The sequence below is a fragment of the Pan troglodytes genome, chromosome 11 (genome assembly GCF_028858775.2).
Source record: "Pan troglodytes isolate AG18354 chromosome 11, NHGRI_mPanTro3-v2.0_pri, whole genome shotgun sequence".
In the NCBI taxonomy this organism is placed as follows: domain Eukaryota; kingdom Metazoa; phylum Chordata; class Mammalia; order Primates; family Hominidae; genus Pan; species Pan troglodytes.
In genome coordinates, this window is record NC_072409.2 from 104,124,808 (window position 1) to 104,145,056 (window position 20,249).

Consider the following 20,249-nt stretch of genomic DNA (forward strand, 5'->3'; position numbering starts at 1 on the left):
CCCTCTCTCTCTCTCTCAATCTCTCTCGTGCCCTTCCTTCCTCTCTCTCTCACACACACACAGACACACACACAGACACACACACACACACACACACCAAATTTCTGAGCAAGCATAACTTTTAGGACACGGTCAAATAAAACTATAGTTTGGATTTCAACTGCTGCCCCTTTAACAATTATTTAGTAGACTTCTTTCCCTGACCCTAGATGAAAGTTCTTGTAGTTTCAGTGATTTTTTTTTGTTGTTGTTCACAGTTAGGTTGTTTAAAAGCCCTATAATCTTTTAAGTCTTTTTTTTTTATTTATTTTTTTTTTATTTTTTTTATTTTTTATTATACTTTAAGTTTTATGGTACATGTGCACATTGTGCAGGTTAGTTACATATGTATACATGTGCCATGCTGGTGCGCTGCACCCACTAACTCTTCATCTAGCATTAGGTATATCTCCCAATGCTATCCCTCCCCCCTCCCCCCTCCCCACCACAGTCCCCAGAGTATGATATTCCCCTTCCTGTGTCCATGTGATCTCATTGTTCAATTCCCACCTATGAGTGAGAATATGCGGTGTTTGGTTTTTTGTTCTTGCGATAGTTTACTGAGAATGATGGTTTCCAATTTCATCCATGTCCCTACAAAGGATATGAACTCATCATTTTTTATGGCTGCATAGTATTCCATGGTGTATATGTGCCACATTTTCTTAATCCAGTCTATCATTGTTGGACATTTGGGTTGGTTCCAAGTCTTAAAATACCGTCTCAGATAGAAAATTAAAAGTGTTCAGACCAATATAATATACATTTTCTTTTTAAAATTCAAAGATACAATTTTTTCCCATCTGTTTTCAGAGATCTGTAGTCAGGAAGAAAGACATCTTACAGCATGCTAGAGATCGCTATTGACTTTTTCTTTGACACCATATCTCTTTCTCCACACCTATTAAGAATCAGAATGTGACAAGAATTTAATCTCATCAAAATCATTCTAATTTTGCTAGCACTATTGGAACTCGGCTTTATCATCGTTAGGCCTGACATGCAACTAAACTAACTCATTCTTTTAATAAGTATTTTGCAATTTCTTCTGTTTCTTTTTTTGTTTGTTTGTTTTTGAGAATTAACCCCCATTATTAGAAATTTTTACTGGTAATGTATTTGATGATATTGGTGAATTGCTCCTTCTGCTGTTTCCTGACTTCCTTTGCTTAATGCAGGAGGACAGAGATACTATTACTTCCCTCTTTTGAGCCTATTTCCTTCCTATAGGTGGGCCTATACTACAGGACCAAAGAGAGCAATTACAAGTGAGCTACCTATCCTCACTCTTGACCACATATAATTCACAATATATGTGAATATGTGAATATATTCATAATATAGCTTTGTCCCCCAAATAGTCTTCAGTAGATCTGTGTACATCTGGCTCACCTATATTATAATTTTTGAATTTTTTAGTTTGAAGACACAAATCCACTCTTCCCCACTCTGCACCCCCCACCCCCAACACCTCCATTGGTTCTAAGTTTCAAACTCTAGGCTGAGATTTAAAAAAAGGTAACTCTCCCTGCTCTCTTGATACTTACTTGCAATTTATTCTCTAAGGTATTCACACTCTTGACTTTATATTCCCTCCAGGGTGTTAACTTTGGAATCAACTAGCTTCTTTTCAGTAACCTATTTTGAAACATCTTCATGATGAACCTGTGAAATATTATGCCTATTATACTTTTCCATAAGCTAGAACTGAGATAAGAAGAGTTCACTCTTAATCTTGAGATAAGGTAAAGTAAGGATAGTAATACTTTTACATATTATGATGCATTAATGTAAAAATCATTTTCAGAGTTTTTATGTTACTTAGCCTAGCAAACCTATATCAAGCTTAGTTGTCTGTTAAAGCATTTAGCAAAATAGAAAATGTGTGCTCCAAATAATTGCCAGAGTGTAATCCAAAAATCACATCTGATTAGTATTTGCGAAATAGTTGAAAAGATTCATATTAATAGACTTTGACCTAGAGAATATGCAATCTAACATTTCCTCTACATCAGTTTTTCTTGAATTCCCTACAACGTTTCCTCAGGCTCTAATCTGCACAGATCTACCAGCAAAAAAAAATCTATCAATATTTACTTTGTATAGTTTTTATTTTTATAATAATCTAATATATATAATATTTTAAATCTCTTAGAATTATTAAAAATAAAATCAGGCTTTAGCATATTCTATCAACTTACTGTAAGAAACATTGTAAGAATTGTTTATAGGAAATGGTTATTAGCTTCATAACTTTGTTGCTACTACACTTTATTTCATAGTAGTTTTTTATGAGGAATAAAATCACTGAACTATTTCTTTAGAGTTTTAAAAGGTAATTTTTATACTTATATTGAGTAATCTGTATTGTTTGTTTTGAATCATGAACATCATTGATAATGTAACTTCTTAGACTTCCTTGTTTGGATTGTCTTTTGAAATGCTCAGAATCTAATTTTGAGAATTGGAGGTCACACATAGCATGTAGACAAGATATCAAAACAATTGTTTTCCACCTTTATATTACTTAATATTATTTTCAAAAGTATATTTCAATTTTATATTACTTTCTACCACTGTGTTACATATATTTCATCTTTTTCTATAAAAACTTTTTGGAATATGATAGAATATATATTTTTAAAAGCATTATGCTTATTATTCACAATCAAAGTGTAAGATGAGAAATTACTAAGCCTATTTTATTTAGGATAAATTCAAGAAACCCTAAACATTTAAAGCCATGTTTTCCCCTGAGATATAGCCAACAAATATATATATGTATATATATATATATGTGTGTATGTCTGTGTATATGTATATGTATGTGTATATATATGTATACATATATACACATATATATATACACACACATATATATGTATATACACAGACACACACATACACACACACACAGTCTATGTAAGTTCATTTGGGTCATTTGAGACTGTTACAATTACCTCTAGTAATTTGATAAAGGAATGGGAGCTAAATAACCACAAAACACTCTACAGATTTCATGGAGTTCAGGAAACTTTAAGTTGTAAGACACCAAAATCATGCACAATAGGAGACTTCCATTTGGAAAATTATAGCAGATCTCTGGCTACCAACCATATTTGAATCCCCTTCTTATGCTTAGGATATTTCATGAAGAATATACAGCAGATAATTCATTCTGTTAAGGAGATTAGCAGATATATCCACTTCCTAAGGTAGCTGTGTAAGAGCATCATCCAGTGTTCAGATCGTGCAGACTCCTGAGGTGCTGATATCCTATGCTAAACGAGACCTCTGCAGGTAATTTGGACATTGTTTCTGTCTTCATTGCCCTACACCGGATCATCTGCTCTCTTTTGTATATTCTGTGAGTTGCCCAGTAGTTTTTAAAAATTAAAATAATTGAAGTACATAATGTTGCTCATAAATAAGAATTCTGATTGATATAGCTGGTACATAACTAGCCTGAGCCTCTCTTTTATAGACTTGAGAATACGACACAGAGACAGAAGAACAGCAGAATGAGAAGCAAAGCTGGATAGTGAATGGAAATAGAAGTGGACAGAAGTGGAGAAAGATGAGATAGATCACCAGAGAAAAGAGCAGAGGATACAGACTTCTGAGGTATAACCAAGACAACCAGATCACATGAGCTTCTGTAACTCTCCACAACTGCTTTTGTTGTATCTTCTTATCCAAGGATTCATCTACTGTTTCATTACTTTATCGGAACTTTGTGTTCCCCCCAAATGAATGTGTTTGCTTCCTCAGATTCAAGCATATCTCCTTACGATGTTCCCCCTTACCAGAGTATAAGCTGTTACTAAGTTTTATAAGAGCAGAGACCAAGGCTGTATCTGTTTTATTCTGCACCATGTATTCAGTTTGGCACAGAACCTGGCTCATAGTTGGCTGAAATACATGACAATGAATGAAGGAGTGAAATTAAAATAACAGACATAGTAAATTACATTTACACAAAGAAATATTTTGATAAATTATCAGTCCAATCTCATTTTGACTCCATGCACACACACACACACACATCTATTTTTCCCTTTATTTTAAAAAATTCTAAATGAGAGAAGTGATTCTGATAGTTGACTAGGGAACAAAAGACACATTTACTTATTCAGATTCGTGAACTTCTCTGAGTAAGAAGATGATATTTTTCCTTTTTCTCTCTAAAAGTAAATGTCCTTCTAAAAAATACAAACATTATCATGATAACCAATACCACCTGGTATTATTTATTATTCCACTTTTCTGTCTCCTGCTGCATTAGATCTCTGTTCTGATGCAATATTTTTGAATATCTGCTTATAGAGCTTTCCGTATGCTACCTTCAATAAACATCTTCTTTCCCCAGGAGGTTTTCTTTGGTTAATAACACTCTGTAAGTACTTAATGTGACATTATAATTTGTTGCAAGGGTAGGCTGAACAGTGCTTGACCTCATATAGTTCTATAGATCACTACTGATTTAAAGTGGCAGACCAAATTCTCCACATTAGCCTGCACCACATTTTTAATACATCAATAAAACAGAATTACTCCAAAAGAAACAATTTTGTTAGTGGCTCTAAAGCAGTAAACAGAATACAAATCTCAGGGTACTTTCTAAAGTTATTGATAAATATATCTAAGAACCAAATTGTGTATCAGAGAAAATCACTGTCTCACACAATATTTTGTAGGGAAAACAGGAAGCATTGACTCTCCTATCAGGGAACTATTTTAAAAAGTTGAACATGTCCAAAATTACTAGAAATAACAGTTTGTTTTTAGTTAAAAATATACTTATTTTTAGTCCCCCTTTAAACAAAAGTGGATGCCCTTTGCGGCGTATTGCAGTTTATTTAAACCCAATTAAACCAAAAACATCTCTGCATTATTTCAAACGAGGAAATTACCAAGATAGGTGCCCAACACATTGCTGGATTTTCTAAATCATGGTTCACTTTTAAATTAAATTCTCAGAATAAGAGTTAAAAATGGCAATTGCGAACATTTCCTTTCCAAATTTCTAATAATATTCCTTCTTCTGCCTAATACACTTCTTTCAATCTTAATCCAAGTAATCCATCATATGCAACAAATTTAAGTGAATAACACATTTTAACTATAGAATAAAAATTATAGGTTCTAACTAAATATTGTTTAGTTAAATCTCCAATCTCATTTGCAGTTTATATTTGCAAATACTAAAATATTAAGTAGAACTTGATCATCATTTCCTTTTGTTCTCCTCTTTTTTGAGGGACCCCATAACTTCTACAACTTATGGAATTATGATTCTATTCTCTTTTTTTAGCTTTTCAAAACTGATACATGAGTTGCACCTGTTAAGCTGTACATGTGTGATTTTGATACAAGCAAATAATGTCTAATGATCAAATCGATCAAATCAAAATAATTGTGATATTCATCACCTTAAAAAGTATTATTTATTTGTGTTGGGAAAAGTCCAAATCTTCTCTTCTGTCTATTTTGAAATATACAATATGTTATTATTAACTATAGTAGTTCTACTGTACTATTGAACATTGGAACTCATTACTTCTACTAATTGTATTTTTGTATTTATTAAACAATCCCCTTTTATCCCCACCTCTCCCTACCTTTCCCAGCCTCTGACAACCAACATTTTCTTGTCTGCTTTCATGATAATCAACTTTTTTAGCTTCCACATATGAGTGAGAATATGTAATGTATGTCTTTTTGTGCCTGGCTTATTTCACTTAACACAATGTGCTCCAGTTCCACCCATCTTGCTGCAAATGAAAAAACTTCACTTTTTATGGCTGAATATTATTCCAGTGTATGTGTATATACCCATTTTCTTTATGCATTTATAATGTGATGAAAACTTAATTCTCTGTCTTGGCTATTGTGAATCGTGTTACGATAAACATGGGAGTGTGGACACCTTTTCAATATACTAATTTTCTTTTCATTTTTTGAATATATACCCGGCAGTGGAATTGCTGGGTCACACAGTAGTTATATTTTTAGTTTTTTGAGGGACCTCTATTGTTCTCCACAGTGGCTTTACTAATTTACATGAATTATATTATTTGTTGTTATTATTGTTGCCTTGTGTTTTCAGGTTTGGTAATGTGTTCTTCTACACATTTTTTTCTTGAATTGTATTAGTGCCACTTCATTCGAGGTCAATATTTACCTTCACAATTTTCACTGGTAATAATATTATTTTATTATTTCCCAGAGGTGCAAGAATCATTGCTGTTGGAAGCAAAGTTCCTCTTTGTTGAAGTTAATACCTTGAAAATGACTATCTCAAGAACTTAGCTGGCATCCCTCCGGATGTTCTATCAGATGTACCTAACCATGCTGCTCTCACAAAAGTCATGATGCAACAAAGTGATGAGGCAACAGTTTACTCAGTTTCTCTAAAAGGAATAACCCTTCTCCAACCGTATTGCATCCAATAATTCTATAAACCTGAATGAATTTTCTATTGGTCAATCAATCTTTCCATTGAGACGGATAAATGTGTCAGAGTTTACTACAACTACCTGTTTTCATATCCGAATTTACCAGGACTATAAGCTCCTCAAGTCTAGGAGTCTTTTATTTCCTTTAATTTGCAGTACCAAGCAAACGTTCCACGGAGGTCATCTGAAATAAAGGCTTAGTGCATAATTAATTTCTAAAGCACAAGTGTGACATTTATCATAATACTCTAGATATACTCGGAGTTACCTATTCAAAAGCATGTTTTCTATGAGAAGTATGCTAAGAAAGAAATAAGCATATGAGGGGTTTAGTAATATGTAAGGTAAAATAATGAAGGCCAAATGATTGAGAAAATACAAATTTTAATAACTTAGTACTTTATAATAATAAATTTTATCAATTAGTATATACTTCATTGTTCTCTGTTCCTAGATTCTAATAACAGGCATACCTGGGGATATTGCAGGTTCAGTTTCAAACACCACAATGAAGTAAATATCACCATAAAGCAAATTGTACAATTTTTTTTGTTTCCAAGTGTGTATAAAAGTCATGTTTATACTATACTGAAGTCTATTAAGTGCACAGTAGCAATATGTCTAAGAAAACAATGTACATACTTTAATATAAAAATACTTCACTGCTAGAAAATGTTAAAAATCATCTGAGCCTTAAGCAAGTTGCAATTTGTCTGCTGGTGGAGGCTCTTGACTTAATGTTGACGGCTACTGGACAGTGAGGGTGGTGATTGCTGAAGGTTGGAGTGGCTGTGGCAATTTCTTAAAATAGGGTAAAAACGAAGTCTGCCACAACGATTGTCTCATCCTTTCACGAAAGCTTTTGTTGTAGCATGCAACACTGATTGATACCATTTTGCCCATTATAAAATTTATTTCAAAATTAGTCAATCCTCTCAAATCCTACCACTGCTTTATCAACTAAGCATACATAGTATTATAAATCTTTTGTTGTCATTTCAACAATGTTCATAGCATTTTCACCAGAAGTAGATTCCATCTCAAGAAATCATTTCCTTTGCTCATTCATAAGAAGTATCTCTTCATTAGTTCAAGTTTTATCATGAGATTGCCATACTCAGTCACATCTTCAGGCTTCAATTTTAATTCTAGTTCTCTTGATATTGCTGTCACATCTCAGTAACTTACTCCACTAAAGTCTTGAATCCCTCAAAGTCATCCATGAAGGCTGGAATCAACTTTTTCTAAATTTCTGTTAACGTTCATATTTTTACCTCTTGCAATAAATCACTAATGATCTCAATGGCGTCTAGAAACTTCTTTCCAGAAGGTTTTCAATTTACTTTTCCCAGTTCTACTGGAGGAATCCATATATACGGCAGGGAACACATTACACAATGTATTACTTAAAGAATAAGACTTAAGGGTCAAAATCACTCCTCGATCCATGAACTGCAGAATTAATGTTCTGTTAGCAGGCATGAAAACGAAATTAATCTCCTTACACATTTCTATCAGATCTATTGGGTGAGCCATTGCATTGTCAATGAACAGTAATACGTTGAAAGGAATAGCTTTTTCTAAATAGTAGGTCTCAACAGTGGGTTTAAAATACTCAGTAAACCATGATATAAATAGATATATTGTCATCCAGGCTTTGTTGTTCCATTTATAGAGAAAAGGCAGAGTAGACTTAGCATAATTCTTAAGGGCCCTAGAATTTTCAGAGTGGTAAATAAGCACTGGCTTCAACTTAAAGTCACCAGCTGCATTAGCTCCTAATTAAAGACTCGGCCTTCCCTTTGAAGTTTTGAAGCCAGATATCGCCTTCTCTGTAGCTATGAAAGTCTAGCTGACATATTTTCTTCAATATAAGCCTGTATTTGCCCTTAAATCAAAACCTCATAATTGATCATTTATGCAGCATAATTTAAGTAAATAACTTGAGCAATCTCAAATAGTCAGCATGTTAGAGCACAAAAATGGCCACACAATCTTTCACACAGTCATTACAATTCTCTAATATCTCTTTGCTATTGCTTTCAACAAGAAGTAAAGTCAAATTCTCTGATAGTTGAATCTAGGCTTTACCAGTTGGCTTACTTTATTCAGTGGGACATTAGTAATTGTGATGTAATTATAGACGTAAAAAGTGCTTGTGCATTCGCACTTACATTCTCTCTGCTATTTCAAATCTTGACATTGTGTATAGAAAATATTAGTATAGTCTTTTGGATCTAAAGAGATAACATGGAGTAGATGCGAGCCCTCCCTTCTGAATCCCACTAGACCAAGCAGGCTATCTGCAGCTAGATAGGTGAGTGAGGCTATCCTAAATCACCCAACCACACAAAATTTAGGAAAGAGAATTGCTTATTTAAGTCACAGGATTTTAAGAAATAAAAATGTTTGTTGCTTTAAGAAAACTAGAGTTGTGCTTTTAAGCCACTTTTCTCAGCAAATGAATTCTGTAAGTATACAACCAGGGATTAAGGGTAACAGTCACTCTATCAACTGGCCTTGTTTAATTACTACATTGGAAGATTCTGTAAGCATTTTCCAATAGCATTTGGTTCTGCACTGAATATTAAAATTTATTAGAAAATTTATTACAAAAGAGAAATAAACCTTCATGGAGAATACTGTTAGTAATTTAAGCTCTGTGAAGATGTGTTTACTCTCTTTTTTAGAGTTAGGCCTTGAGTTTTTAAATGACTTAAAAAAAAAAAAACCAATAAAGCCTAGCAGATGTTTATTTTTCTCAGTCACCAAGGCTTTTATTTTTGTTTTAAATACTGTTATTTAAATGTGTTGGTTCTAAATATTATCACTTAAATATTATTCCAATTATATGGAAATTTAAAATAAAAACAGGAATGGTAAAGTCACTTACTGAATCTTTGCTACACAGTAATTAAGCACTGTGATAACTGATTTATATATTCTAGCTAATTTAATTGTTACAAGAGTTATTATCTCCAATTCACCCGTGAAAAAATGCCTATTAATTTAATGAAAGTCAGGTTGTCATTGAGTGGCATAGCTAGGGTTTGAACTGTGTCTGCTTATTCCAAATCCTGTGCCTTTAACTGTTATGTGTTCTTGCTCCTTGTAAGTATAAGCCCAAATTTAAATCATTGGTGCTTATTATACACTGCTATTAAATGTATTCTGAAAAAAATAAACATGTCTTTACTTCTTTCTGAAGACTCATTAAAAAATCATTATTTTTTCTTTTGGTCAGAAATGTTTTAATGACTATGCCACCGAAACACAGCATCACATGTAGCCTCAGACTTGTCCATAATGAGTCAAATGTCCTCAGCATCAAAAATAACAGAGTGAGAAGGCAAATTCATGGCTAACATAAAGTCCCCAAACGAGGAGATAGCATTTACCATCTCTGTCCCCATTTTCTTCCTGTGTTGGCATTTCTTGTTTAGCTTATTACTTTAACCAGTACTACTTAGGTTCACAACTTAATATATTTGTAGTATTTAACATGGATGAACTGTGTTAGTCTTACATTATTTTCATAGCTATTGGGAAATGAACTAGAAAACAATAAAACCAATACATGGCTTAGAAACTTGTCTGAGGTTACCCAAAAGGAAACATTAGAGCTAAAACTAATCTCCTGTGACAAAATTCATGTTCTTCCTGTTTTTTTCAGAAATTTTGTGAAGACTTGTCAAGTTTTGTCAATGTTGGGATGGCTTATGGAGTCAACAGAATATGTTTTGAAGCTTAACTTTGCTCTCTATTAGCTGTGTGATATTAAATTCTTGAATCTCTGTTCTTTCTTTTGAGCCCCTTTTTCCTACTAATAAATGTGCTGCCACAACAGGCATTGTTGCTAATGGGACTGGGCACCTCTTCATCCTCAGGGCCTGTACCATCACTGATGGTCTGTGGTCATTTTTTTCTGGAAAAAAGGAATATAGACTCCCCGTGTTCTGATGTGAGAAACAAAAGACTGTATCCTCCCTTGTGGGTTACAGTCTTTTGAGTAGTTTTCAAAGCAGCATTGTTTATGTATCAATATTTAACAAATTTTCTTTTAACATGATGCTTCCTTCATATTTTATCTATAACCCAATAAATTTCCTAGGAGAAAACTCAACTAAAAGAAGATTGCTCAAATAAGCTTAGACCAGTTATCTTGGACTCAGAAAAGAGAAAAATTTCTGGGAAAAGCATGACACTTTTTATTTTGCATACCACCTGCCCAGTCTCTCCTGGAATTGGGTCTGAGTTTAAGCAATACAATGACAGCTCAGGACTGAATATCAGAAATACCCTCTGCAGTATATATATTTTATGCTACTTTTTATTTTTTAAAAATATAATTTATATTAGGGAAATAAATACTGAGATTTTTAGTGAAAATGTAAATGAATCCACACACATGCACACTATAAAAGGGATTATTTTAAGTCATGAATTTTAAAAAGAACTTACTCAGAGAGATGAAAACAGATTTATAACCAGCTGGTGCCAGGCTATATATGGCATATGGAACCTAGATTTAGTTATCCCCTTCAAAGTCCATGAATACCATTCTAACAACACTATTCAGCATGTAGGACAAATGGTTGGGGAATTCCTTTTAGCAATCTCCAAGTGATGGGAACAAGCTCAAATGTCACCGCAATGTGCTGTAGTTCTCAAGGTCTGAGTCCCTAACTAGGTTCTCTGAGGCAGCCAGAGCTGTCAGTGCTGCAGGGAAGCCAGCAGTATTTTGAAAGATGTTAAGGGCGGCAGGTGGTTGTTTTGCATTTTTGTGTGCTAGCATAGACTTATGGTTGTGTTAAACAAAAATATGTGGAAGATGCTAAGTTCTGAGAACCAGACCACTAGGACAGAACAAGGTGCCTGTCTTCCCCTCACAAACAGGCACCAACACACTCTGTGTGCCTTTGTTCTTAAAGAGACCTCTGCATTCATTGCCGAACAGATACAGAGTTTCTCTGTGTTGCGATTTTTATCAAATCATCTCAGGTCCCATCAGTATCCCCTACCTTATAAACGCTTATTATAAAGAAAACAGATTTTCTTCTACACTCTGATTGGTGATGCCCGAGATTCTTTTACTAACTTCTCTGAAAAATTCTTACCACACCCAGCTTTGCTGTCTGCCTGCCTTTCAGAAATGTTCACTTTTCTGAATCCTTAGTACACAAATGACTGGACTAGGGATAGACCTCTGGTTCAATCGGATCAAATAAGATTGCCTCCTCAGAAATTTAGATTTTCAACCTATAAAATTCAGTTTGTTTCTAACTATTAAAACCTAGGAATTAATTTAAATACTAGGCTGAAATGGCTGTATTTCTCCTTTATTCAAGTTCAGCAAAGAATGGGCTGGAGTTGGCTCCAGTTCTTCTTAAGAACTTGTACTTACTTTGCTTCTGTATGACAATCCTCTTATAGTTTTCAAACACATTCTCTTATTATACTTACCTCAGCTTGGGTGGATTCTGTTCCTTATAATTAAATACTTGCTGAGGAACAACTGGGGAGAGAATTATTCAGCTAAGGTGAACTTTTGGAATCCCCATATTCAGAATGGCCAGTGGAAACAGGCTTTCTCCTATCACATAGACTCTGCTGTTCACTCTTTCATAGCAGTTTTATGGTACTGAAAATGTGAAGACAGATATGCATGGTGCTCCTAGTATCTCCTTAGGAATTGTAATCTCATGGAAAGAGATTGCTTCGAAACTTTGCTTCATCTTCACCTTTTATATGTGAACTCGATTTCATTCATGCTTCATTTTTTGGAAAGATGTATCTTTTAAGAATGCATTTGAATCCAAATAATATCTTCTCATCATTACTGATTTTCAAAATTTCTATGAATCTTGATATACAGGATTCAATGTCAACTGGGATTTTTATATAAAAAACCTAATGCTTTCATATGGATCTGGCTTTTCAGATTTATCTAACCTTATGAAACCATGTGCCTATTACTTGAATTCCCTCTCATTCTCAGCTGTATAACCAGGTTTTTCTTCCCAACTATCTACACAGCTTAGTCCAAAAAAGATTCATATTCTACCTATTATAGATTATTTGAAATTTAAAAAAACTTCTTTAGAAAAATGCATGTGAAATCATATTACTAACTACTTCAGTTAGGCAAAGCCAACATATCTCTGAAAGCATCTTGTGTCAATAAAGTTGGGCCTATCTTCTTACAAAGAAAAGTGCAGTTATTATTTGTTATTAGGAATTAGAAACTTTACAGGAGAAAAAAATGCAAGTGCTAAAATACACTTACAAATGTTCTTAAGAGGAAGAAAAAATAGTGCTCGTGCATAATTAAAAAGTTGGTGACGTATTTCCAAATACCCTAGTATCTTTTATTATTTTACAGTCTTTTTTTTTTTTTAAGAAGAAAAGAACACCATGGCAACCAGTTTTGACTGGTTATAAAAGGATAAGTCAACTGGTTTCTTATCATTTTGCTATAAGATTCACAATTTTCTCTTAACCTCACTTTTCAATCTCTTCTGAAATTCTGTAACCAACCATCTAGAGTGTTTGCATGGTCAGAGGAAAAAGATAATATATAATATGTCTTTCTAAAGCTTAAACATTTACGAAAATAGGCTGGGCATGGTGGCTTACACCTGTAATATCAGCACTTTGGGAGGCTGAGGTGGGCAGATCACGAGGTCAGGAGTTCGAGACCAGCCTGACCAACATGGTGAAACCCCGTCTCTACTAAAAATACAAAAATTAGCTGGGAGTCGTGGCAAGTGCCTCTAATACCAGCTACTCAGGAGGTGGAAGTAGGAGAATGGCTTGAACTCAGGAAGCGGAGGTTGCAGTGAGCCCAGTTAGTGCCGTTGCACTCTAGCCTGGGCGACAGAGTGAGACTCCGTCTCAAAATAAATAAAATCTCTGTAAGAAAAAGATGTGTGTGTGTGTGTGTCTGTGTGTGCGTGTGCGTGTGCGTGTGTGTGTGTAATTTCCTAACATTTCTGGGAACCAATGATCACTTTAATATCTACGGTTCTCTTTTTATATAGCTACAATACACAATGTTAGAGTATATTAAACAAAATTAGGCTAAGCATCTCCAAAAGAGTTACTACTGGAAGTGAAATAAAAAATGAAACAATTTTTGTTTATATAAGTAACTTGAGAGTAATCAAGATAAATGGAAGGTACTAAGAAACTGGATGATGGCTGATGCCAATTCATGAAGTAGAGTAAATCAATTTGCCTTCATAGTATTGTAGACAAATTGGATTTCCCTAGGCAATCCAGGTGAAAGAAAATGAAGTTTAAGGAATACAGACAAAATATTTAATATTAGTGAAAAAGAGTGTGTGTGCATAAATCATGGCTGGAAGATGATATCACTTCAGTGAGGTATATTGAGAGAATTTTTAAGATGCAAGAAGTTCTAAAAGCCTCTTGTAAAACCATTTTTACAATATTATTTAATGGATTAAATCATAGCTCCCATCACTACCTCTTGAGTAAAAATACCTATGTTAATTACACATTCATAAGACTGTTTTGTCTTATATTAGGAGTTGCCAACTTACAAGAAATAATAAAAACCTGAGTTCTTTATTTGAGAAATGAGTTACAATTAGAAGTAATTTATAAGGAAGTAGAAAGTGGATTAAGACATGAAATTATGTGTATGTCTGCTTTCCAGGAACTAAAAGGCATTTTTCAGTCATAAGACTTTGACATCGATTTGGACGTGTTCTATTGGAGATGATAAGATGGATGATAGGATCAGGAACATTTCTATCATCCATCTCCCAACTCTGTATATTACAAATAAAATTTCACATAATAACCACAAGTGAGCACAGATCTTGGTTTGGAAATCTGAGGTATATTTTCCCTAGGAATAAACATACTTGGGCTTGTGTTGAGGACACAGCTACCACTTCTCATTAGGACTGTGGAAACATGTGGAAAAGACTTATATCAAAGTAAGTTTTAACATATGTAAACACTGGCTTAAGACAATGCTTCAGTGTAGGAAAAGAAAGATTCTTCTGACTATAGTACACAACCAATTTTAGATTGTCCTATGACATGTAAACATACACTTGAGATATAGGGAGAGAAGATGGCATTGATACGTGAGTAAAAGCCACTTTATAAATTAAATTATATGTGAGATAGCAGAGTGCAACACCAGAAGTATAGTAAGTGAATGAAGTCCTCTGTTCTGAAGAAAAACCTATGAGACTTTAAAAAATCAAGCAGAAACAGCTATGCTTTGGCACTGAATCATTAATGCCTCTAAATAGGGCATGATAATTCCAAGAAGCCACCTTTTACAAGTTTCATATCGGCTTCTGAGAGATAATAGAAACTATGACCTAGGTCTTGATAAACTTAGAGATGGTACTTCAGCCTTCTTATAGCCAACATCAAAGCACAACAAACATGATTCATGACAAGTAGTAGCAGAAATAATGGCCTTCGTGCAGACGAGAATTTGCTTAGGGATGTCTCGATCTGCTTTTGGAAAAGCTCCAGGAATGGAGAAGGCACTACAATCAGGTTGCCACTGGAGTAGAAAAGGATTTAAGATACCAGAATAAAATTACCTTCCTTTTTTTTTTTGAGATGGAGTCTCGCTCTGTTTCCCAGGCTGGAGTGCAGTGGCGTGATCTTGGCTCACTGCAACCTCCACCTCCCGGACTCAAGCGATTCTTCTACCTCAGCCTCCTGAGTAGCTGGGATTACAGGGCCTGCCACCACACCGAGCTAATTTTTGTATTTTTAGTACAGACCGGGTTTCGCCATATTGGCCGAAGGATAAAATTACCTTCTAATCCTATAGGAATATTGGAATCTGGGTTTTTTTGTTTTGTTTTCCTTTTATTCTTCTTATTATTGAGCTCATGCTGTCTACAATTGCAAATAAGAAGAAATATTTTAAGTGCTTTTAGAATATTGGTGAATTGTAGTTTCTCAACACAAGGATTATCGTTTAACCAATATTTTTTTCTTTCCTGGAAAACACTTAACATCTCTAAGATATTAAAATTAACCAGGAATAAGAAAGTATGTGTAGCAAAGGTACAGATATATCCTGTAAAGGAAAACCAGTACCTTGTTATTTTTTATTGGTAATGATAGATGAACGACTTTGTTTTAAAGGTTGAATAGATATAATAGGTGAGGGCTGCCTCTGGGCTCATCTAGCAACTGGAACCTAACATCCTAGCATCACAGATATGCCTTGAAGGACACAGCTGTGTATGTATTTGTATGGTGTTGTTAGCTACTTAATATAACATGTATACTATAGTTGTCATGCAACATGTGAACCAAAAGCTTTTCGTGGTATAGAACTATAGTACTTAACTGGAACACTCAGATTTACAAGGCAAATATTAATAAAACTAAAGGGAGAGATAGATTCCAATACAATAATAATTAGGAACTTCAACCCCCAACTTTTAGTGTTAGAAAGATCATCTTGCCAGAAAATCAACAAAGAAACATCCAATTTAAACTACACTATAGACCAAATTGACTTAACAGATATTTACACCTGCAGAATACTCATTCTTTTCATCAGTGCATGGAACATCATTCAGAATTTACCCTATGTTAGGCCACAAAAAATTCTCAACAAAATGTATAAAAAACTGAAATCATATCAAGTATCTTTCCTAACTTCAATGAAGTAAAACTAAAAATCAACAACCAAAGGAATTTTTGAAACTGCACAAATACATGGAAATCAAACAACATGTTCCTAAATGACCAATGAGTCAATAAGGAAATTAATGAAAAAAATTAAAATTTTCTTAAAACAAATTAAAATAGAAAGCCAGCATTCCAAAACCTATGTAATACAGCAAAAGTAGTATTAAGAGAAAACTATATAGCAATAAATGCCTACCTCACAAAAAGTTATTGGGGGGCTGAGGCAGGAGTATCACCTGAGTCCAGGAGTTTGGGAAAAACCTGGGCAACATAGCAAGACTCCATCTCTAAAAAAGAAAAATTAAAAAATTAAAATAAATTAGCTAGTTGTGGTGGAATCTAGCTGTAGTCCTTGCTATGTAGCACAAGAATCACTTGAGCCCGACAGCTGAAATGAACCATGATTGTGTTATGGTACTCCAGCCTGGTATTTAGAGTATAACCCTGTCTCTAAAAAATAGTTTAAAGGTTTTAAATAAACAACTAAACAATGCACCTTAAGGAGCTAGAAAAGCAAGACAAAAATCCTACAAATAGAATAAATAATAAAAATCAGAGCAGAAATATAATTAAGACTACAAATCAAAAAGATCAAGGAAAATGAAAGAGTTTTTCTTTATAAAGATAAACAGAATTGACAAACCATCAGATAGACTAAGAGGAAAAAAAGAGAAAAGACTCATATAAATAAATTCAGAAGCAGAAAAGGAGAAATTCCAACAGATACTACATACATAAAGGATAATTAGGGACTATTATGAACAACTATATACCAACAAATTGGAAACAAGAGAAAATGGGTAAATTCCTGGAAACATACAGACTACATATATTGAACCAAGAAGAAATAGAAAACGGGAGCATACCAATAACAAGTAATGAAATTGAGTCAATAAAATGTCTCCAAACAGAGAAAGATCCAGGACTAGATGGCTTCACTGCTCATTTCCACAAAGCTTTTAAAGAAGAAATAATACCAGTTCTTCTCAAGCCACTCCAAAATACGAAGTAGAAATTATTTCAATATCATTTTACAAGATCAGCCTTACCCTAATAGCAAAAGCAGACAAAGATACAACAAAAAAAGAAAGGTACAGAGCAGTACCTTTGCTGATAAGCATAGATACAAAAATTATCAATAAAATACTAGCAAACAGAATCCAACAGTACACCAACAAGACTATACACCATAACCAAGTGGGACTTATTCCAGGAATACAAGTATGGCTCAACACATGTAAATCAATAAACACAATACATCATACCAACAGAATAAAGGACAAAAACCAGATGATCATCTCAACAGACACATAAAAAGCACTTGATAAAATACAATAACCCTTTATGCTAAAAATGCTCAACAAGTTAGGTATAGAAGGAAGGTATCTCATCACATTAAAGATGATATATGACAAACCCATAGCTAACATCATTCCAAATGTGGAAAAGCTGACAATTTTTTCTCTCAGAGCTGAAACAAGAAAAAGATGCTCATTCTCAACACTCTTACTTAAAATAACATTGGGAGCCCTAGACAGAGCAATAAGGCAAGAGAAAAAAAGAAAGGACATTCAGATTGGCAAGAAGGAAGTCAAATTGCCCGTTTGCGAACAGTAATATCTTTTATACAGAAAAACCTAAAGACGCCCCAAAAAACTCTTAAAACTAACAAACTCATAAATTTGCAGGATATAAAATCAGCAGAGAAAAATAGTGTTTTTATATACCAACAATGAACTAGCTGAAGAAGAAATAAAAAGTAATTCCATTTAAAATAGCTACCCACAAAATCCAAGAAATTTAATGAAGGTGGTAAAACACTGCTGCAAGTGAAACTATGTAATACTTACAAAAAAAAGTAAATAGGAAAAAAAATGGAAAAACATCCAATAATGAATTGGAAGAATTAATATTGTTAAATAGCCACACTACCTACAGTGATCTTCAGATTCAATGCAATTCCTATCAAAATATCAATGACATTCCTCACAAAAAGACAAAAAAAATCCTAAATTTGTATTGATCCACAAAAGATCTTGAATAGCCAGGGAAATTTTGTGTAAAAGGATGAAGCTAAAGGCATCACATTACTAGACATCAAAATATGCTATGAAGCTACAGTAAACAAAACAGTATGATACTGACATAAAAACAAATACATAAACCAATGGAAAAGAGTAGAAAACCTATAAATAAGCCCATGTGTTGGCAGCCAATTGATTTTTTACAAAGTCACCAATAACATTCATTGAGGAAAGGATAGTACCTTCAATAAATGGTACTGGGAAAACTGAATATCTATATATGGAAAAAGAATTAGGCTCCTATCTCTCACCATAGACATAAATAAATTCAAAATTGGTAAAGATGTAAATGTAAGACCTAAAACTATAAAACTAATAAAAGAAAACCCAGGGGAAACACTTTGGACAATGGCTTTTTCAAAGATTTTACAAATAAGACTCAAAACACAGGCAACATAAGCAAAATTAGACAAATGGGAAATTTTAAACTAAAATGTCTCTGTACAACAAAGCAAATAATCAACGGAATAAGGAGAAATCCTTTAGAATAGGATAAATTATTTCTAAACTATTCATTGGACAAGGGATTGATATAAAAATATATAAGGAACTCAACTCAACAACAATGAAAATAAAATAAATAATCCAAATTTAAAAAAACAAGCAAATAAACTAGAGACATATCTCAAAACACAACATACAAATGGCCAGCGAGTATATTTGAAAATGCTCAAAAGCACTAATCTTCAGGGTAATGCAAATCAGAACCATAATGAGATATCATGTTACTCCAGTTAGAATGGCTATTATCAAAAAGAACAAAATAATAAATGTTGGTGAGGATATGGAGAAAAAGGAATTTTGATAAACTGTTGGTAGGTATGTAAACGAGTACAGGCATTATGAAAAACAGCATGGAGCTTTCTCAAGAAAACTAAAAATAGAATTAACATATCTTCCAGTAATGCTGTTGCTTTGTGGGTATATAGCCAAAGGAATGGTACCAATATGTCAAAGAGATATGTTCACTCCTGTTTATCGCAGCACCATTCACAGTCTCTGAGATATTTAATCAACCTAAAAGCCTATCAACAGATGAATGGATAAGGTAATATGATATATATGCACAATGAAATACTTCTCAGCTATAAAAAAGAATAAAAATTTGTCATTTGCAGCAGCATGAATGAGCCTGGAGGGCATTACATTAAGTGAAATAAGCCAGGTACAGGAAAATAAATACTGTATGTTCTCATTCATATGTGGAAGCTAAAAATGTTGATCTCATAAAAGTAGAAAGTAGAGGCCAGGCGCGGTGGCTCACGCCTGTAATCCCAGGGCTTTGGGAGGCTGAGGCAGGTGGATCATCTGAGGTCAGGAGTTAGAGACCAGTCTGGCCAACATGGTGAATCCTCATCTCTACTAAAAAATACAACAATTAGCTGGGCGTGGTGGCGGGCACCTGTAATCCCAGCTAGTCAGGAGGCTGAGGCAGGAGAATCCTTTGAACCCAAGAGGCGGAGGTTGCAGTGAGCCGAGTTCGCGCCATTGCACTCCAGCCTGGGTGACAGAGTGAGACTCCGACGCAAAAAAAAAAGTAGAAAGTAGAATAGAGATTATCAGAGACTGAGAAAGGTAGAGGGAAGGAGGGATATAAAGAGCTTTGTTAACTGATACAAAACTGCAGCTAAATAGAAGGAATAATTTCTAACGTTCTATAGCACTGTAGCATGCTCATAGTTAATAATTTACTGCATATTTTCAAATAACTGGAAGAAAGAATTTGGAACGTTCCCAATACAAGAAAATGAAAATTTTTTGCAGTGGTAGTGTCGCTAATCACCCTGATTTGATTATTACCCATTGTACACATGTATTAAAACATCACAGTACTCCACAGATATTTCTAATTATTAATGTCAGTTAATAAAAATTAAAAATCTATATAAAGAATTAGCTTCTACAGTTTATATTCCTCCGTGTTATTTTCTTTCTCTATGTCTTACATATATGTATAAGTGAA

The 20,249-nt window shown here is 33.9% G+C and overlaps 1 protein-coding gene across 1 annotated transcript in view; it reads right to left on the minus strand.

The window, feature by feature from the left end:
• TYRP1 (tyrosinase related protein 1) overlaps window positions 1–20,249 on the minus strand; it is a 1,163,994-nt gene that overhangs the window by 948,586 nt on the left and 195,159 nt on the right. The gene's annotated exons all lie outside the window — the stretch shown is intronic.